Genomic DNA, 20955 nt, shown 5'->3' on the forward strand with positions numbered 1-20955 from the left:
CCAATGCCAAAGAGCTTAAATAATGGCATAAAATTCTTTGTCATATGTGGAGTACTTTTGCTTAGCATCATTCAATTTCTCACTAAAATAAGCAATTGGGTGGCGCTCTTGACTAAGTACTCCCCCATACCAATACTTGAGGCATCACATTCCACTTCAAAAGGCTTGGTAAAATTAGGGAGACACATGACAGGTGCCTCAGTCATCTTTTGTTTTACCTCATTGAAAGCTTTAACAGCAGCTTTAGTCTAAACAAACTCCCCTTGTTTCATGCAATCAGTGATGGGGGACATGGTACTAAACCCCTCGATGAATCAGCGATAAAAGGAAGCGAGCCCATGAAAGCTTCGAATTTCATGGATATTTTTGGGCTTGGGCCAATCCATAATCACTTAAACCTTTTGGGGGTCGGCAGAAACTCCCTCAGAGGATACTATGAAACCTAGGAAGACTACTTTATCAGTGAAGAAAGAGCGCTGGAGGTTGCCATATAAACTCTCCTTCCTAAGGGTAGTACAAACTTGAGTTAGGTGGTCTAAGTGTTACTCCCTAACTATAGATGAGGATGTCATCAAAGTACACAACTAAGAATTTCCCCATAAAAGGCTTGAGGACTTGAGTCATCACTCTCATAAAAGTACTAGGAGCATTGGACAATCCAAAAGGCATGACCATTCACTCATATAAACCATCCTTCGACTTGAAGGCAGTTTTCCACTCATCACCAGAACAAACCCAAATTTGATGATAGCCACTTTTCTAGTCTATCTTGGAGAAGATTGTTGCTCCAGCCATCATATCCAACATGTCATCCAATCGAGGGATAGGAAAACGATATTTTATAGTGATCTTGTTGATGGCACGACTATCAACACACACCTTTAAGTTCCATCTTTCTTTGGAGTTAAGAGTGCAGGGATTGCACACGGACTCATGCTTTCACAAACAAAACCCTTCCTAAGTAGTTCTTCTACTTACCTTTACAACTCAGCATACTCTACAGGGCTCATCCTATAATGAGGCAAGTTAGGTGGGATCTCTTCGAGCACAAAATCTATGACGTGTTGTATGTCACGCATGGGTGGTAAATGACCGCACCTTTTCCCTTATCCTCTTTTTCTATTGGGGTGCTATTAGGGTTAACCTTTGGGGGTAAGGCAAGTCTAGATTTGCTACCAAAAGGTTGAAGGTTGGTGGGAACACTCTAGAGCTCAGAACGTTGCCAAAAGATAGATTTGGATGCTAGTTCAAAATTCCTAGCAAGGTCATATGCTTCTCTTAAGGTAGTGACTCCTCGGGTGATAATCTCGCCTAGTAGGTTTGCATTTAAACCTTTCTTGAACCTATTGAGTGTGACAACCTCTTCCTCGACTATTCGAATTTGCCTCTTGAACTCCATGAACTTCTCTATATATTCAGCCACAGGAGCAGTGCCTTGCTTTAGGTGATCTCATTCCTCAAGGAAGGAGCTCCTATAAGTTGGAGGAAGATAATTCCTCGAGAGTGCATGCTTCATCTCAAGTCAAGCCAATCAGTAATGGGGGGTCACGTCGTCACCTAAGGGTTTCCTCATGGTCCTCCCAGAAAAGGTCGACTCTACCAAGTAACTTCATCCTAGCATACCTCACTTTCTTATTCTCAGCCCAATGGTAATAGTCAAAAATTTCTCAATTTGATGTAACTAATCAGTGAAAACCCATGGGTATAGGCAGCCATCAAAGGTGGGTGCTTCTATCTTTTCCTTGGACATCCAATCATCATAATCCCTAAGGCCATTGTGATTATAGTGATCATGTTCAAAGTTTGGAGCCCTATTAAAGTAACCGTGGTTTTTTGCGTAAGCATGTTATCTCCTTGATGGTTAATGGTCTCTCTTTTAGATGCTTCAATTCGCTCTACCCTATCGAGTAAATTATGGACACTTCAAGTAACCAATTCTCAATTTAAATTAAGTTCAAACAAGAGTGCATGTAGAGACTAGATCAATGAATCAAAGAAATAAATTGCAGTCAAGTAGTGACAGTGTTCACAATATTGAGAGAAAGCCTAAATAAAAGTCAATTCCAATAAGCTCCACAATTAATAATGAGAATCAGATATTTCAAAGAAATTGGTTTTTTTTTTTTTTTTTTTGAATTTTTGAATGGGTACTGAAAGAAATAACAAATAATAGAATAGCTTCCTTGAGCACAAAATGGGTAGGCCAATGGAGTATAGTAGGATATGCACATAAAAAATATAAAGATAATATTTTTTAATGAGACAAAATTGAATCCACCAAAAGAGAGTAAGAATTGTACCCTTGTTAGTGGCCAACATACTGCACTACAGTCACGGGCATGGCTCCTCAAGTGAGTGGGTCTGTTTGGACAAAATGGAACTGTGGGTAAGCAACTTAAGGGCCCAACACATGCAATGGGCTGTCATAGAAACAACACTTTATTTCTTTTCCTTTTGATTTTTTTTTAATGAAAATAACAAAATAAAAAGTCAAACACGATAAACTAAGAGAACAGAAACTCAAAACTGACTAACAAAACTCGAAAGAATTTAAATTGGAAACAGAGGTTGTCTCAACGATAAGGGTCTACGGCCGGCATTGGAGACCAACGCCTGGTGGCACCGCGAAGGAGGCACGGACAGCGGCGACATGAAACATGGAAGACCAGTGGTTGCTTGTCTCGGGTCTCAACAATGTTAGTTGCTCATCAATCTCAGCAGTGGTGGTCGAGGGTAATGATGGGCTTCGGTGGCTAGTGGCTAATGGGCTTACGTGGGTCACCTTTTTTTTCATTTCTTTTTTTTTTTTTTTTTTTTTTTTTTTTTTTTTTTTTTTATGGGTTGTGGGTTCTGTGATTAAAGGCGGGCACAGATGGTGGTCACCGACTTGGGAGGCGTTGCTAGCTTCTCTGTTGGCTTGGGGGTGAAAAACTCATATGGGGCTTGGGGGTATATACGGATTGCAGGGGCTGGTTTTGGCTTGTTCAAGATATCATGGGGAAAAAACTTGAAAGATACTATCATATTTGGCTGGCTTGCTCTTTTGATGGTTTTGCTTTCAAGTGGTTGCTTTCGGTTGTGTTGTATGGAACGAAACCCAGCTCTAATACCAAAACTGACGTAGGACAACCACAGTATTTCAATGGAGCAATTAAACAAAGGATAAACCCTAGGAGTCAGCACCGAGCAAAATTATAGTCGGCACCAATGTAAAAGAAACACACATTTTTAATAATTCTCAAAAGTCATCTTACAGTAATCTAAAAAAGTGCATAAATAGCTAACAATAAAATGCATAAAGAAACCTTAATTATTAAATTCTTGGGCTTGCTTAATCTCAAGCCCAATAACTAACAGGCTCCATCCATAAGGCCACAGGTTGGGCCGTCTTCTTTTTACTTCTCCTCCCATACATGTATAATTGGGGGCTTGTATCTTGTGTCTGCACCAAATGCCCTTAGAGCATTTGTTAACATTTCCCTTATTATAATTAAATTATTATACAAATTTGAGATATAATTCATATTAAAGAGGGGTCAGATTAATGGATAATTTTAGAAAAAAATTTAAAATCACTTTTATGGAAATATAAAAATTTCTTAAAAAATGTTTTTTTTTTTTTTTTCTTTTCTCATCAAATATTGATACTTACTAATTTCATAGCAATGCTATAGACAAAAAATAAATAAATAAAAATCACAATAGTTGAGTGGACAAGCATTTATTGGTTTTTATCTAGACCTATTACTAACGTCATGTATCACCTACCACTAATGATCTGCCACATCAGTTAGGTATGAAATTTTTTGCATCTACAGACTTTCTCATAATTTTATGGATGAAACTTCATCTCAAAAGACCTCATTTTGATGCCTTGTATGAATAGTCAAGAGATTTGTAACTCAAATTGTTCTTATTTCTTGGTCCTTTTAACAGAGACATTTAAGGTGATAATCCTAAGTGGAACCTTTATATTTAAATATCAATTAAAAAAAATTTATTTAATACTAATGAAATAATCAATCTTAATTTGATGAATTGGAAATTTTATGAATTAATACTAACCAAACTAAGGGTTTGTTTGGATTAAGGGGGGAGGGAGGAGGAGTGGAGGAGAGTAAAGCAGAGTTGGCTGAAAATAGGCTGAACTAACTCTACTCTACTCGCCCTCCCTCCCCCTCAATCCAAACGGACCATAATGTTAATTTCATTTTTTTTTTAAAGAAAATTTTAATTTCATATAGAGATAGAGATTGTTTGATGTGTAGCCATATGAAAGATTAGGTAAGTACTGTTGACAACATGTTGTGTAGAATATTGTCTGACAACAATTACAACATCAAAACAATTTTTTTCCCAAAATAGTTTGGTTTTCAATTGGGTTTAGTTTTTGTTGGTATAATATTTTGGAGACCTTTTTGGAGGTGAGATAAAAATCAACATTGTACAACCTTTTTTTATTTATTTATTTTTAAACACTTATTATCATATAATCTTGAAAAATGCTAAAGGTATTATAAATTTTACCACATAAAGCACATAAATTGATGTAGCAATGAATGTAATATCTCCATCTTCACTCTACAATTTTGGACCTTTTTATAATGCGATAGAGCCTTTATATAAAGGGTGAAATCAATAAAATATTAGGCTAATATAATATAGTTGACTCCAAACTTATAAGTCTAAGTTTTTGGTTTTAAGTGGTATCCTTATACGTCATATCAAGGCTAAAATGTAAATTGCACCATCTAAGTTTGACTTAAATTTATTTCAATAATTTTGTTAAAAACAAGATACGTCTTGGCCCGTGTGCTTAGTTACAAGTCCCTCAACCGAATTACAACCAATGACAAGTTTCCCATTTCGGCTACCGATGAACTAACTTTATTTCTACTTTTACCTTTTCCTGTATACCATAATTTATATCTTGTATATTAAAAAAAATCATTACTAGATAACAATATTGAGCATGGTTCAGTCAACTCCATGTAGTCCACTAGCAACAACACCAATTGAAATCCACTATCAATAATATGGATTACAACCACATTCAACAAAACCTCAATCAAATTAGCACACTATCACAAGCATCGACACAAATGTCAGAAACAAAAACTCTCCCAAATCCCATTACATCATAAACAAGACTCACAATCTCAAAACCTTTATACACCCAATGCCACTCTTACATTAACAAAACAAACAAATTCTCATATGGTGACCTGTAAGTTCACACATACACCTATTACTCTTCTTGTTTTTGGTTAGGCATACACTAATTTTTTTGTGTTAAGTTAACTAACTTGTTTAAAGGAATCAGCTACAAAGGTACATATTGTAGTGAGGAAGTAGCAAAGCACATTACAATATTTTGATCATCTTTTTACTAATTACAAAGGTACAATTCTCAATTCCCACTCTTATATTTAATTTGATCATCTTTTTCGTTTTATAATGTGGCAAAGTACATGACAATATTTTGTTCTCTTTCTTTCTTTCTTCTATTGTTTTTGGTGCTTTTTATCTTTTTTAAAAGTATCAACCATGTGAGTGAGTGGTCCTTTCACTGGTTCTAAGGGTGTGATAATTTATGGAGCCAGAGTCCCACTTATACAAAGACAGAAAAGGAGCAATCATAAAAATAAAATACATACATACCAATCATCTATTTAGGTTCTCATAGATACAAATCTCATAGAAATTACTCACCATTTTTTCTTACACTACAGGATTAAGTATAGATACATCTTTATGAGTATGTAGTGTTGATATCGTATTTTGTTCATCTTCGATTTGCATGCTAGACCCCGAAAAATCCAAAAATATTATCTTCTCTCCATGGGGCCACGAGGACATCCAGAATGATGTAGCGTAACCCATTCGGACATCGGAGCACCCAAAGTGCCTTTTTCAACTAAAAGGGCCAAAATGCTCCTAGTCAACCTAGGTTTGACCGAAGGTCAAACGAGGTCAAAATCCTCGCAAAACAACACTTTTCATAGTTTTACATCAAACCCGAGCTTCTCAGAGATTTTTGGAAATTTTGACTAAGTTTAACCGAGTCGACCCAGAGTCAACTCCCGACAGGTCCCAAAAACCTTAATTTTGATCCGGCTGTTAGAATGGGTTGAAACCAATGCCATTACGAAGATTATCAAATTTTGAAGTTGGGGGCCCAAGTAATGGGCCTAGTATAAGGAGAACCCAGGCCTCAGCCCATAAGACTGATTATGTAAGTGGACTTCATAATACTTTGGAAACAGACCAAACCCACAATGCAACACACTTTGTACCAACCACAACCCAAGAAGTGGGTCATCACCAAGCGGGTAGTCTGGACACTAGATTGAGGTGAAATTTACATTTCTAAACTATATGCTCTCGGCCCAGGTCCATCATCTCTTGTATTAACCCAATCAGATCTGTGTCCCATATCTTGTACACACTACAATGAATGGTTTGAAGGCAGTGGTGAAACAAGTGGAACTTCAAGGAAACGATTCAGAGTGGATTTTAGGAAGCTGGGAAGGAACACCACAAAAAGAGTACTCAGTGGATATTTTTCAAAGGAAGGTAATGCTGATCCCCCTGAAGATGAAACTGATTATATTCCTTTGCTATATAAAGAGTCCAATGTTGATGAATTTATTGTCCACTCACATGCGCGATGGGAAGCTGGCACTAATAAGCTTCCCCAACAATCATGAGGATCTTGAGTTGGAACTGTAGAGGTTTGGGCTAACCCTCTGCAATTCTGCAATGCCAGAAAAGGCCCTTGAGTCTAAACCTGACATAATGTTTCTCATGGAGACTCAATTAGTGAGAGATAAAGGAAAGGATGTATGGATTAAATGTGGCTTTTTTGAGGGTTGGGAAGTTCCTAGGGAGGGGTTAAATGGAGGCTTGCTATTAGCTTGGATGCCTAAACAAAGTCTTAGGATGCTACATGAATCAAAACACCTTTTTCACACTGATTTAGTTGACAACAGAGGTAATTCTTTATCTATTACCCTTATTTACGGCCACCCTTAGCATTCCAATAGGATGGAAGTTTGGCAGCAACTAAGAAACCTAAAACAAATAGCTCACCCTAATTGGCTATGTATTGGGGACTTCAACCAAGTTCTCACAAGGGAAGAGGAATTCTCCTTTAATCAGCACTCAATTGTGGGAGCTGATATGTTCTAGCAAGTGATAGCTGAGTTGCAACTGTGTGACTTAGCTGTCACAGGTCAAAATTTACATGAATGAATAATAGAGAGGATGATGACTTTGTAATGGAAAGACTAGATAGAGCCTTTGCCAGTGTAGAATGGGTTAATACCTATCCTATGTATGCATTGAAAAATCATTCTATTATTTGATCTGAGAATGTACATTGGAGTAACTATAAAAAGATATCAAGCAGTGAAAGAAGTTGGGAAGATTAAAATGAGTGTTGGGATCATCACATACTATCAACTGATACAAGTTTGCCAGGTGAAAGTGGTTTCCTATTTTCTTGTTGTGAAGTTGATTAAAGCATAAATCTATATAGCTTTTAGTGATTTACTCTGCCTTGTCTCGTTCTAATCCTTATATGAAGCTTCTGGGGTGCTTGTGATATGGGATTGGTGTATCTTAATATGGTTATGGTTGTGTTCTATGGAAAAGTATTTCCAAGCTTTGTTTAGTTTCCATGTAATATTTCATTTCTAACCTCCATCGGAACCATGTTCTGGTCTATGCGTGGGATAATAAATGAAATTCATTAAAGAACTAGTTACATGCGAATTGCTAGTGTCCTATCATGATAATATGTTAAATACTTTCATTAAAGTTTATATATGTTGTTGTGGCGATTATAGATTGGAGTTTATTGATATAATTATTTCAGCTATCCAGTAGATGTATTATTAAGGGATTATGAATGAATATTCCAGAATGCATGTGCACTAGTTCTTCAATTCTCTCTCTCTCTCTCTCTCTCTCTCTCTCTATATATATATATATATTGAAAGTTTAAGTGAAGCAAACTTCAATTGCATTTAGATAAGAATGGGGGAAATTAAGAGACCTGATTGTAAAAGAATGACATCACGCCTCCCTCTTTTACCTAATGCTACAAACTTACTGTGATAAATTAACCTGTGATTCTTGCTGGGAATGGTTTGGGGCCTCTCTATTTGAAACCAAAGGTGGAAGATTTAAATCCTGTAAACGTTTTAAAACTTTATTTACTTTCAAAATTCAAATAAAATTAGATTGTCCATTTAACTCCATGGAAGAGTTTGAGCAGTCTAGAAGAAATTTGCACTTGGGATTTGTCCATTTATTTGTTTCATTTAATTATTAGAAAGTTCATCTTTAACTTATAAAGGGTTTTTTTATTATTTCTTTTTAGTAAGTATCTTTTACACTTCTCCATTCATGGACTTTATGAGAACACCTTCCAAACACTGTGTTTCCTTTGTCTGATTGTATGTTTAATGGGTCATTACTTTAATGACTTTTTATTATCTGTTACAGGCTGACTATTTCCGACTTTCCGTCAGTTGCTTAAACCTGTTACATAGTCTACTATTTCCGAGTTTTGGGACATTTGGATTTGGGACTGACTGCCTTTGGTTGCATTCATACATAAGAAGGCAATGATAGAGATGAGCATTTAATGGTGGCAGCTCCGTAAGTATTTATTTGGAAAAATAGATTTCTTGTACCAGAATGTCGATACCTTAATTTAATCATCACCTTAGGAACCTTTGTCCAAATGATAATAAAATAATTGTCAGTGCAAAAGTGTGAACTCCATTGTTTCGTGGACTTTTTAATTAAATAGAAAATAGGACTCCAGATGCAGAGTGACCAACATTTTTTCCGCAAAAAGGCAGTGCTCCCTCTTTCGCTTGGAAGAGTATACTGTGGTCCAGGGATTTAATTGAAAAAGGATCCATTTGGAGAATTGGTAGTGGTGAATCAGTCCGGATATACAAAGATGCTTGGTTACCAAGTCTTGAAGGCAGAATCAGCTCCTCGGTTTTGCACCTAGCACCGGAGTCCACTATGGATTCTTTGATAAATTCTGCAACGGGTTGGTGGAACATCAATCTCATTGATTTGTGCTTTTATCCACCTGAAGCAAAACTTATTAAGTCTCTGACTTTGTGTTCTATCCCACAAACCGACACCTTGGTTTGGAGTTCAAAAAAATCAAGTAGCTACTCTGTGAAGTTAGGGTATAAACTTCTTTGCGAGCTTCATATTCTTGACATGAACCGCCCACAAGCCTCGGATTCTCATAAGGGTTTTTGGAAAAGCATCCCGAAATTGAAGGTTCCAGGCAAGATAAAGCATTTTCTCTAGAACGCTTGCTCTAATTCGCTGCCCACAAAAGAAAACCTATTAAAGCAAAAGATTCTTCATGAATCAGATTGTCCTCGCTACTCTAGAGATTCGGAGACTGTCGTGCATGCTTTATGGAGTTGTGCCTGCATCAAAGTGGTTTGGGAAATGGATTTCAGCTGGGTGGATAGGAGGTCAGCGGCTTTCAATTCTTTCTCGGATGTATTTCAAAAAATCCGAGCCAAACCTGCCTTATTATCTTTATTTGCAACAACGACTTGGTCAATTTGGTATCAAAGAAACAAATCTTGCCTCCAAGAAAATCCCCTGCCCCTTCTCAATATCGTTGGTTTTGCTAAGAACTACCTCAGTGAATTCAAGGGCCTAGACAGTCCCTCTACCCACAGAAGACTGGTTGTTCCTCTTAGGTGGATACCTCCTGCAGCAGGCTTGGTAAAGATAAATTATGGTGGAGCAATGTACAGAGAGTCAGACGAGCTGGGAATAGGTGTGGTAATTCGGAATTGTAAGGGTCAGGTGTTGGCTGCCCTATCTGAGAAGATTATGAAACCTCCAATAGTGGAAATCTTAGAGCTTCGTTTTGCCTGGTGAGCTATCACTTTTACTGCAGAGTCGAGCCATGCTCAATGTGTTTGCAGAGGCGATTCTGAATCTGTTGCCAACTCCGTAAAGGGATCAAGCATGGAAAATTCTCGGGGAGGGCATCTCATCAAGGATATCATATCTCACTCAAACTCTTTTTAGAGTATTTCTTTCCCTCACATAGGTCGGCAAGGCAATGTAGTTGCGCATGCTTTAGCCTAGCGAGCGAGACTATCTCTTTCTTCTTTGTATGTTTTTAGACCCCTTAAAACACAATCAGATTAACCTAGTGAATTAGCCAAGTGATTACTTATTCAAATTATCAAATCTACGTTAACACAATTATATCATATCATTGTAAAGTGTGGAAAATAAATAATACAATGATATGATAACCTAGGAAAACTAAACCGGTAAAAAACCCAGGGAGGATTTAACCTAGCTATCCTCAAGGTAAAATAGATCCACTATGAAAGAATTGAAGTTTACAAAATAACGACTTAAACAACTAACATCCTATTGCTACCTCAAGTAGGAAACTTACTACCATGACCACGTGACAGCTCTGAGTCCACAGACTACCTCTTTCTTGGATTTACAGTAAGCACAAGCACTCACACTTGTATATCCTTAAGCTCTTAAAATAGCAAATGAAACGATCATCAAGCTCTTGACATAATCTTGATCCTTGATAACCCTAGCAACCCTAAAACGTGGCTAGGGTTTTCCGTTTTATACTTAAGGCAAAACATAAAACCCTACACGTCAAACGGGCTTGGGCTAAGTTGGAAAATTCTGCAGAAAAACGATATGCACAAGATTTGATCATTCGAGTCTAATTATCGATTGATCGAGCCAGGCAGATTTACACAATAAATCTTGTAGAACACTCAATTCCAACTTTATATAAAAACATACTCGTAGCAAGTCTAAACAAGACTAAAACGTTTTGATCATGGTTTGCCAACATTACAAAATGAAGTTCTAATACATTAGTTCCTAATTTCTTAGAACCTAACATTCTCAAATTTGGTTGGAGTGTGTTCCAATGGATATTAAGTCTTTTGTTTTAGATGATTTTCCCCATTCTTGATTGTTAATACAACAAGTATTCACTTCTCAAAAAAAAAAAAAAAATAGTGGGGAATGGTTACATGCATAATCCAATTGCATCTGCCTTTGGTGCAGTTCTAACTCCAACTGCTAAGCACTTGACACCCTTTGATGGTGTTGAATTCAACCTTCTGAGGTCTGTCCAAAGAATTTTATCATCTTTGATCTAACTAATCAACGAAGCCAAGCTATGTTCCACCCTGCAATAGCCCACAAATTTAGTGCTTTTAGTGTAATCATCGTTGCTATGTACGTTGAAGACAATTTTAAGGTAAAAGAAGCTGATCATATAGAAAGAGAAATATTCTTTCCACTAAAAGAAGATTCAGATGATATTGATGCGTTGTTGAGTTTGGAAGAGGATAAGCAAGAAGAATATGATGACGAAGTAGTTAGCATAGCACGGATTGATGAAAATTATCAAACTGCGTCTCCTAATTCTTTCTTGAACTATGGTTCAAAACCAAAGAAGAATAGATTGTCTTTGTTTAATCAGATATCCTCAAGCAGCGGTGATAGCTGCAGTAGTGAAAGGAAACAAAAGAAATTGAAGAAGATGGTGAGGGCACTAAATACTACCTGGTGGCGATCAAATGAATACTGTAGCTATACTAGATGAAGCTGTTAGGTACCTCAAGTCTCTCAAGGTTGAATTATAGAAGCTCGAAGTTGGGGATCTAAAGAATTTGTCTTAAGACTGCCATGGTAAGGGACTGAACTCTGTTTCTAAATTAAGCTTCATGTATTATGTGGGTCTCTCCTACCTGTCTCATTTGCCTCAAGATGGTATTAAGTTAATAATAATTACAGGTATTCAATACTCATGGTTGTGTAAGAAAATCCTTTATACTTGTATTTTCGGAGTGTATCAAACTAAAGATGAGACCAACAAGATCAGGGAGCAAGAGTAGGAAGGAAAAAGGTTGATCAAGTCAAAATAGAGTAGTAAAACGACAGCTTAGTTGTATTAGTTTTATTGTATATATAATATGTACTTTAGTAGATGTATTGTTTTACTTAAGTGATGACATGTGAGAGAGTTTGTTAGTGGACGTGTGAAGATTGGTTTCAAGTTAGTTACTTCTATTTCTGTAGTTAGGTAGTTACTTGGTTCATTGCTTGTATATATATACAAATTTGTACTCAGTCTTTCTAATTAATGAAAATACAATTTTTCTCTCCTTCATTTCGTGATATGGTAACAGCCAAATCTTTCTAGGGTTTTGCATTTCTTTTAGTTCAATTTTCTTTCTCAATTTTTCTCAAGAAAGTCAGTCTATTTTTTATTCTTGAGAAAATTTTTATTCTTGTTACACAGCCTTTGACAGGTGGAGAAAATTACTCAGCCTATGCTCGAGCTGTAAGGAAATTTTTGCTCACTAAGAACAAGTTAGGGTTCATCGATGGGACTTTGACTCTCTCATCACCATTGGTATCTACTCTCTCAACTGTACAAGCATGGATTAGGTGTGACAATATGGTGGGCACATGTTTAACCAACTCAGTCTCACCAAAGCTTCAAGAAAGTATCATTTATGAAGACACTGCCTTAGAGATCTGGAATGATTTGAAGAATCGTTTTGCTCAAACTAATGGACCAAGGGTTTTCAATCTTCAAAAGGAAATTTTAGAACTTCATCAAGGTGAGATGTCTGTCACTGATTTCTTTGCTCAGTTGAAGGTGTTTTGGGATCAATTGCAAAACCTTAGTCCATTTCCTTCATGCACTTGTGGAAAATATGTTTGCAATATTAACAAGTGGCTCACTGATTTACAAGTTAGAGAGTCTGTGATGAAGTTTTTCATGAGATTCAATGATTCTTCCTCCCAAGTTAGGACTCAACACTAGCTTATGGATTCAATTCCATCTCTTAGTAAGGTTTACTCTTTGTTAATTCAAGAGGACACACAAAGATCAGTTCCTAATGCTTCTATTGCTAAGGTTGATTCCACTGTTTTAGCTATCAAAATGTCAAATGATAATCATGGTACAAATCTTGCAAGTACTAGTTCTGGTGGCAAAGGAAAGGACAAACCAGTTTGCACTCACTGTGGCAAGACTGATCACACAGTGGATAAATGCTATAAATTTCATGGTTTTCCACCAGGGTTTAAGTTCAAGAACAAACCCTCCATGGCACATCAAGTCTCTTCAGAATTCTTGCCTTTTACTTCTCCAACGCATCACCAGAATTCTACCTTCACACCTGAACAATGCCAACAACTTCTTGCTTTGTTTGGTGCTTCAAACTCATTTCTTGCAATACCATCTCAGCCCAAAGAAACCTCAGTGGCTAATGTGGCATCTTCCAATTTTGCAAGTGTGCCAATGACAGGTATTGATCTCTCACATAGTGTTTTTTCTACACAAGTGATCAATAGAAGGGCTTATGATAGGTGTACTTGGGTATTTGATACTGGAGATGCTGACCATTTTGTCTGTTCAGTTGATTTGTTAACTTCAATTATTGCTACAATGCAATCCTTGGTTTAATTGCCTAATGGGGAATCAGCACAAGTCACTCACATTGGCACTGTTATTCTTTCTTCTTCCCTCACTCTCACTAATGTTTTTTGTGTTCCTTCCTTTAGTTTTAATTTGTTATCTGTTAGTACCCTTACACATTCTCAACCCTATCTATTAGTTTCCTTTAGGTTTCCACTTACTGTTTTATCCAAGACCTTTTATCTTGGAAAACGATTGGGTGGGTAAGGTAGTTGATGGCTTGTACTTGTTGCAGTGTGACAGTCTCTAGCATACTCCTGCTTCTTCACTTGCTAATTTCTTGATCAATCACAAGTTCAATGATGCTTCTTCACTTGTAACAGTAGATGATTAACAAGTTGTGGGATGTCATGATAGTGTTGGGCTATTGGGGAAACACCACTTTTGGAACTTAAAAAGCTCTAAGCAATGGGTTTTATTTATTTCATTTTATTTTTATTTTTAGCCCCAGCAAGTAGTGGTTATTTTATCATCTTCCCCATAAATAGGATTAAGCTTCAACTTGGGTTGGTATTTTATATGATAGTGCAGACATGGTAGCATATTCCTCTTCCATTTATCTCATGTTCGCTTTGTTTTTCCCTCTACCTTTTCTTAAACTTACAATTTTTCGTCTTAAATGGGGTACAGGTTTTCTTCTCTAGAATCAGACTTGCAGGGTTGGGTAGGAAATGAAAGTTTTGAGAATCAGGTCCAACAGATGCAAGAACCTAAAATAAGGTTCGCACTAAACTTTCTTTTGCAATTTTCAAATTAAATATGGCCTCTTATTTGAAGATAATTAGTTTCCCGAGTGCCACCACATTCATTTGCCATTCACCAATTATCATAATCTTAGTTTGCTTATTGCAATATGAGGATATAATGTCTTCTAGATTTACTATGCTGGGCTTATATTCATTAACTAACTTGAAGAAGTTTTTCATCCATATTCCGTATCATTACCACTGTATCCTTGCACATAATGGATTTGAACCTTTTTCAATAATCTCATATAAAAAGGATTGTTCAAAGTGCCTACATGTAAGAACTTTTGGAGTCACAATTGCTTAGGTAGATGTCAGGCTTAATTATCAGAAGTCAATTCATTAAGGGTAGTTATATGTTTATACTATGTAGTAATTCTTTTGTCTTCTAAAATTATTAGTACTTATCAGAGAAAATAATAAGAGAACTTTTATAGCAATGGATTTAAATATATATGTATTGCATTCATGTAGCCTAAGTTTAGTTATCATTTTCAAGTCATAGTACCTTCAAGTAAACTAAATAGTTTTAATATTTATTTAACTATCCTGTGCATCACATGCGTTAGCAACAAGTGTGTATATATATATATATATATAGTCCTGAGGTTTATCACTAGTGTATTCCTATGTGTGATGTTGTTTTTTTGGTTTTTGGTCTCATAAAATCTAATGGACCCATAATAAGAAAGTGGGTTTGATTTTCAGATTAAAATTGGGTTGGACTTGGGTATGTGAGCACAAAGTTCTTTGTCCGTAATACAGGTATTCTGAGAAGAGAGAGACCCCTAGGAGTAGAGGCTGAGAGGCAGTGTTCGTTGCTGGAAACTGGAGTGAGTAGACTCATCCATAGCTGTTGGCTTAATCGTATTTTGAAAACTTAAGACTTTGAAGTAGAAAAGAGCTTAGCTTGAGACACAGAGAGATATCAGACATGGTGGGGCTTGTTGGGAGACTGTGGAACTTACAATATAAGAACATAGTGAAAGAAGCATCGGGAAAAATCCTTGCAGTGGCAAAGTTCTTCTGTGTACTCCACGTCACCAACACCTACCTCTACACCTTTGCCCTCGTAAAACGTTTTTCCTTAAACTTTACTAAACATGTTTTAGAAAGAAATGATAATAATTGAGTGGTTGCAGGCCTATGGTCCCAGCATGGTCCTGACCTTCAATCTAACCGACGATATGTTCCTGGCGGAGCGGCTCTCCATCAAATTTGGCAAAGTGGGCCCCAGAGATATTGTCCTCTTACGCTTTCCTGAATCTCCTAGAAAAGTCATGGTGAAGCGCATGTTGGGATTAGAGTCTCATTCTGTCACCTATGTTGTTGACCCCATGAAAAGTGATAGATGTGACACTAATGTGGTATCTATTATCATTCATCACTTTAACTTTGTTCTTTTGGAATTTGGATTTTGTTGCTAAAGCTTTTAGTTATAGATTATGCTTTGTTATTGCTAGTGTTAGTGTTGTCATAGGTTCCAAAGGGACATGTTTAGGTAGAGGGAGACAACATTTATAATTCCAGAGATTGAAGACAATTTGGTCCTGTTCCTTATGGCCTCCTTGAAGGCAAAGTATTCTATAAGGTGACTACATTTCTTTCTTTAGCCCATTTAATGTTGAATTTTGATGCTGTTAATTGTACTTTGTCTTTGTCCCAGCAAGAAAACAAAAGGAGGGTATAATTTAAGTTATTTTTCTGTTAAGAAATTCTGTTCTTTTGGCAATGGAACGTATGGTAATTGCCTACGATTTTCTTTCAATTTACATTTGGGGGCAAATTGAAAGTGATGCTCAATTAAGTTCCTGTCAGTGCATATGGTTTTGTAGTCAAAGATAGTGTGATTAAGTGTACATTTTTTCTGCATTGGTTTTTGATGAATTTACTAGGCCTAAATCATGGATGGTACATTTCTAATTGACAATTTTTTTAGGGATCAATAATAGGGAAGATTTATTAGCAAGATGAGAAACCTAGAATATGTCATTCTGAAATTCTAGTTGATAGAACTAGCATATACGTTAAATTTAATGAAAACTATGAAGATATAACTTAGCATTGAAGAATGTTTGGATAGGTGGGCTTAAAGACAGAAAACAGAAGTCAAAAGTAGAAGTGAAGAACTACTTAAAATTAGTAACCAATTAATACCTTTATTGTGTGTTTGGTTAGAGGATTTGGAAAGGGAATTTGAGGGAGAGCCAGAATTTGAGGAATGGAATTTTATAATTCCTTTGTTTCGCTTGATAAAACAATAAGGTGCAAATTAATGGGGGAAATAAAAATGGGGTTTGCGGGGGTGACAAATTCTGGGTTTAAATCCAATCAAAATAAGCGTAATTTGATAGATTCACTGAACGTGGGATTTTCTTCTGAGCGCACCAAATCTAGATTGCCTTCAAGCATGATCAACGCATCCATCTTATCTGTGGTGATCCTAACCACCTTATCTCTATTTATCCCTTGCTCTTCACTAAAGATTCATCGTAAGCCTCAATTATACAAATTTCGTCCTCATAGTTACTTGGGGTAAGTCTCAGGTCTTGTTATGTTGTTTGATTATATGGATCATTGTATTTTTTTTTTCTCTATTGTGGTGTGGATTCTTTATTAATGAAACCTCAAAAGATGATATAGTGTAGATTTCTAGCACATGCAATATTTGTTCTGAATAGGTATTTTCAAAGGCGGTAAAAAAAAAAAAAAAAAAAAAAGTACTACCTCGATTTTATGTTTTGAATGTATATTTTGGATCAGAATGGTTTGGATGGATCTGAAGCTTTTTTTCTGGAAATCATTCTCTTGTAAAATTTATTTTTGAATAGGTGTTTTTTTTTTTTTTTTTTAAACGGGTATATATGTTCTGAATGGGTAAAATTTGTAAAAAGATTGTTGTATGATTCTTTGTTCTTGATATTCATTTTATCAATTTCAATCAATAGCAATCCTTGTAAAATTTCAATTGTTATATATGGATTGCTGAGCAATCAAGAAAAGCTCAGAGTAGCTGGATAAAGATTGAGAGGATGAGAGGCAATGCAAGACGTATGTAAGAAAAACATACATGCGTCTTGTCATGAATTCTATGTAGCTTTGGAAGTTCACCAACTCAAGAAAAGATGGAGAAAAAACTTCTAGGATGAGGAAGCATCAACTAACAGAAGGATTTATGTAGTTGATTCAACATAGTTGAGATTACACATAAAATGCACTTGTCCACACTCTACATACTATCAATATGAAGTGCATGGTAAATCATTGCATTCGGGACAAGAGAATTTGATATGATATATGTGCGAATAACACCAATAACCTCTTTAGCTCACTTTATACTCATGGTGTAACAATTATAATGCTAATGTTCTAGTTGGCTGGTTCTGGTCTAGAAAGCACAGACGCGGCTAGGAGGGTGACGCACCTGAGTCTGACGAGGCCCAACATGGGAAGCGGCGTCTGATGCGGTTGCCCGCGTGTCAGTGCCGTGTCTGAGTTTTTTTTTTTTTTTTTTTCCTAGAATTCATGTCGACGCGGCTTGATTCGCGCCAAATCGGCTTTGATTCACGCGAACTGGACTGATTCAACCAGAATCGGGCCGTATCGACCGGCGACCAAAACGGCCAAAACAAGCCAAAATAGGCCTTGAATCTAGCCGAAAAAGCCGAAATTCTCACCTGAAAGGCATAGTAATGTGTTTCTTGCCTTCTTCTTTCTTTGTTTTGTGAATGAAGGCATAGTAATGTGTTTTTTAAGAATATTTTAATAGTAAAAATATATAGAAAATATAAATAAAAATATTTTTAATAATTTTTTAATCACCGAGTCCCGCCACACCAGCACCCTACTTTTTCAAAAATTGCGGAGTCCCGCACCTGCACCCAAGTCTCGAAACGCATCTGTGCTTCTTAAGTTCTGGTTCACCTTAATGAAAATCAGTGAATTTGCAAAGTCTTGGTTTCTGAAGTCCTAAGCCTAGGAGGATGATTGCTTAAATTTCTACATGTATTTTATGTTTTGGATGGATATTTTGGATCAGAATGGTTTGGATGGATCTGAAGCTTTTTGTCTGGAAATCATTCTCTTGTAAAATTTATTTCTGAATAGGATTTTTTTTTTTTTTTTAAATAAAAGAAAGGGTATATATGATGTTCTGAATGGGTAAAATTTGTAAAAAGATTGTTTTATGGTTCTTTGTTCTTGATATTCATTTTATCAATTTCACCAATAGCAATCCTTGTACAACTTCAGTTGTTATATATGGAATGCTAAGCTATCAAGTAAAGTTCAGAGTAGCTGGATAAAGACTAAGATGGATCAGACTTGAGAGGCAATGCAAGACATATGTAAGAAAAACATACATGCAGTCTTGTAATGAATTCTACATAGCTTTAGAAGTTCACCAATTCAAGACAAGATGAACAAAAGACTTATAGGATGACGAAGCATCAAGTGAAAGAAGGATTTATGTGGTCAATTCAACATAGTTCAGATTCCACATAAAATGCACTTGTCCACACTCTACGCAGCATCCATATGAAGTGCATGGTAAATCATTGCATTTGGGACGAGAATTTGATGTGATCTATGTGTGAATAACCTGATAAGATCATATACCTCACTTTATACTAATGCTTTAACAGTTATAATGCTAATGTTCTGATTGGCTGGTTCACCTTAATGAAAATCAGTGAAATTGTCAGAGTCTTGGTTTCTTGAGTCCTAAGCCTAGGGGGATAATTGCATAAAGTTGACAGCCAGTTGCAGAAGCCATTGGTTATAGCCTTTAATTGAAGTCCTGAAAGTATGGACAGCTAATGAAATATTTGTTATTATTATTCTTATTATCCCCAACATTTGAGTGGGTGACTGAAACTGTTATCAAGATGTATCAAGTTCACGTTCATGTCATGACCTGTAGGACTTTAATGTCACTGGTTGGTGTTTGATATTCAACCCTTCATAATTATCATCCTGAAAATATCACTGTCAATCTGTTAAATTTTATCATTGCAAAGTTGTAGATATGTGTTCATTTGTATGTAGATATGGCCTCCTAAAGAATTTGGATCACTGATGAAGAGCAGAATGAAGGATCCAGATTTATAAGGTACTTTTCTTGAGAATTCATGCTCTTAATGTTCCATTTGGGTGTACATTTCCCTAAACTTGATTTATCATTGCTCATGTGCTAATTTATGAGAGCTCTTTGTAAAGAAAAGGGGCAAAACCATTTTATGTGCTTTGTCATAGTACACTTATTCCCTCCTTGTATAAGTGTTTGAGTGGTCTTTCGCCCTTGGCACAAGTGATATAAATTCTGTTGTAGATTTATTGATTTTCTCTCTCTTCATACGTAAGGATCATGTAATTCTCTAGGGGAACTTTGTGTGCACACTCGTGCATAATGTTTCTCCACTAATATAATGGAATATTATCAATATATTACTAAAAGCTGAAGCGTAACATATAATGTTGCTATGCTCCCATTGAGCCACGTCAGCAGCCATGTCATTATCAATTTTTTTATAAATTTTTTTAACATTTAAAGTGAATTAAAAACTCTATTATATTACAATCAAAATATCATATTTAATTTATCTTATTTTTAATTATTCTTATTTATTATTAAATTTTCAATTCCATTTTAACTTTTCATATCCCCACTACTCTCTACCTTAACTTTCTTCAACCTTTCTCATTCCATTTCAACTTTTCATATCCCCACTACTCTCAATATTAATATTATTCTATCTTTTTATCTTCCTTTATTTTTGACTCTTCTTATTCTTATCCTCATGCTATAAAATTGTCATTCTCCCTCTTATTCCATGCATAATTTCTATTTTTCCACACACAAAAGCCCCCCCCCCTCTCTCTCTCTCTCTCTCTCTCTCTCTATATATATATATATATATTCCTTCAATTTTTGGTATATATATATATATATATTTTTTAATTTTATTGTAACAAGTTGACCATCAAAACATACTGTGCAGTATTGAAAGCTCCACCAAATGCATCGCAGAAATCAGTTTTAGACTACTAGAAGCCAGTTAGTTTGCTAAAATTGGAATTGACAGGTAATCCAGCTTGATACGATTTAGTTTTATATTTTATGTTGTTATCTTTTTTATTCTCATTGGTTGTTAAATGTTATATTATTGCATTTTAAAGATAGTATATAAAAATATAATATTATTTTATTACATAGCATAACTAAAATAATATGGTGTTTATTGCTATACATTTCATTTTTATTATTTTATTCAACATTTAAATTTAGAAACATCCTCCATATCATAATTATTTATATTTTGTCTCATTTTCAAAAAAAATTAAACGTATAATATTTTATTCAATAAATAAAAATTGTTCTTATAAAGTCTTCCCACTAAATGTTACAATGCATCAATGGAAAAATGAAATACAAAACAAATATCAATTTAGAAACACTCAATTTAAAAAAAAAAAAAAAAAGAATAAACAATTTTCTTATAAAGTATTCCCATAAAACGTTACAATGCATTAATAGAAAAAGAGAATACAAAACACATGCTATTTTAGAAACACTAAATTTATAATAATTATAATAATATCAAACCAAACATATCATAAAATGATAAACTAATAGTTATGGATGTACTAACTTCATGGCAGCAA

At 35.6% G+C, this 20955-nt stretch overlaps 2 pseudogenes; both read left to right on the forward strand.

Moving 5' to 3' along the window:
• The first annotated feature begins 9403 nt into the window (after nucleotides 1–9403).
• On the forward strand, nucleotides 9404–11800 carry LOC126728431 (transcription factor bHLH144-like; annotated as a pseudogene).
• A 3306-nt stretch (nucleotides 11801–15106) lies between these two features.
• On the forward strand, nucleotides 15107–19401 carry LOC126728432 (uncharacterized; annotated as a pseudogene).
• Nucleotides 19402–20955: the final 1554 nt, after the last annotated feature.

Source organism: Quercus robur, chromosome 5 (assembly GCF_932294415.1).
Source record: "Quercus robur chromosome 5, dhQueRobu3.1, whole genome shotgun sequence".
Lineage (NCBI taxonomy): Eukaryota > Viridiplantae > Streptophyta > Magnoliopsida > Fagales > Fagaceae > Quercus > Quercus robur.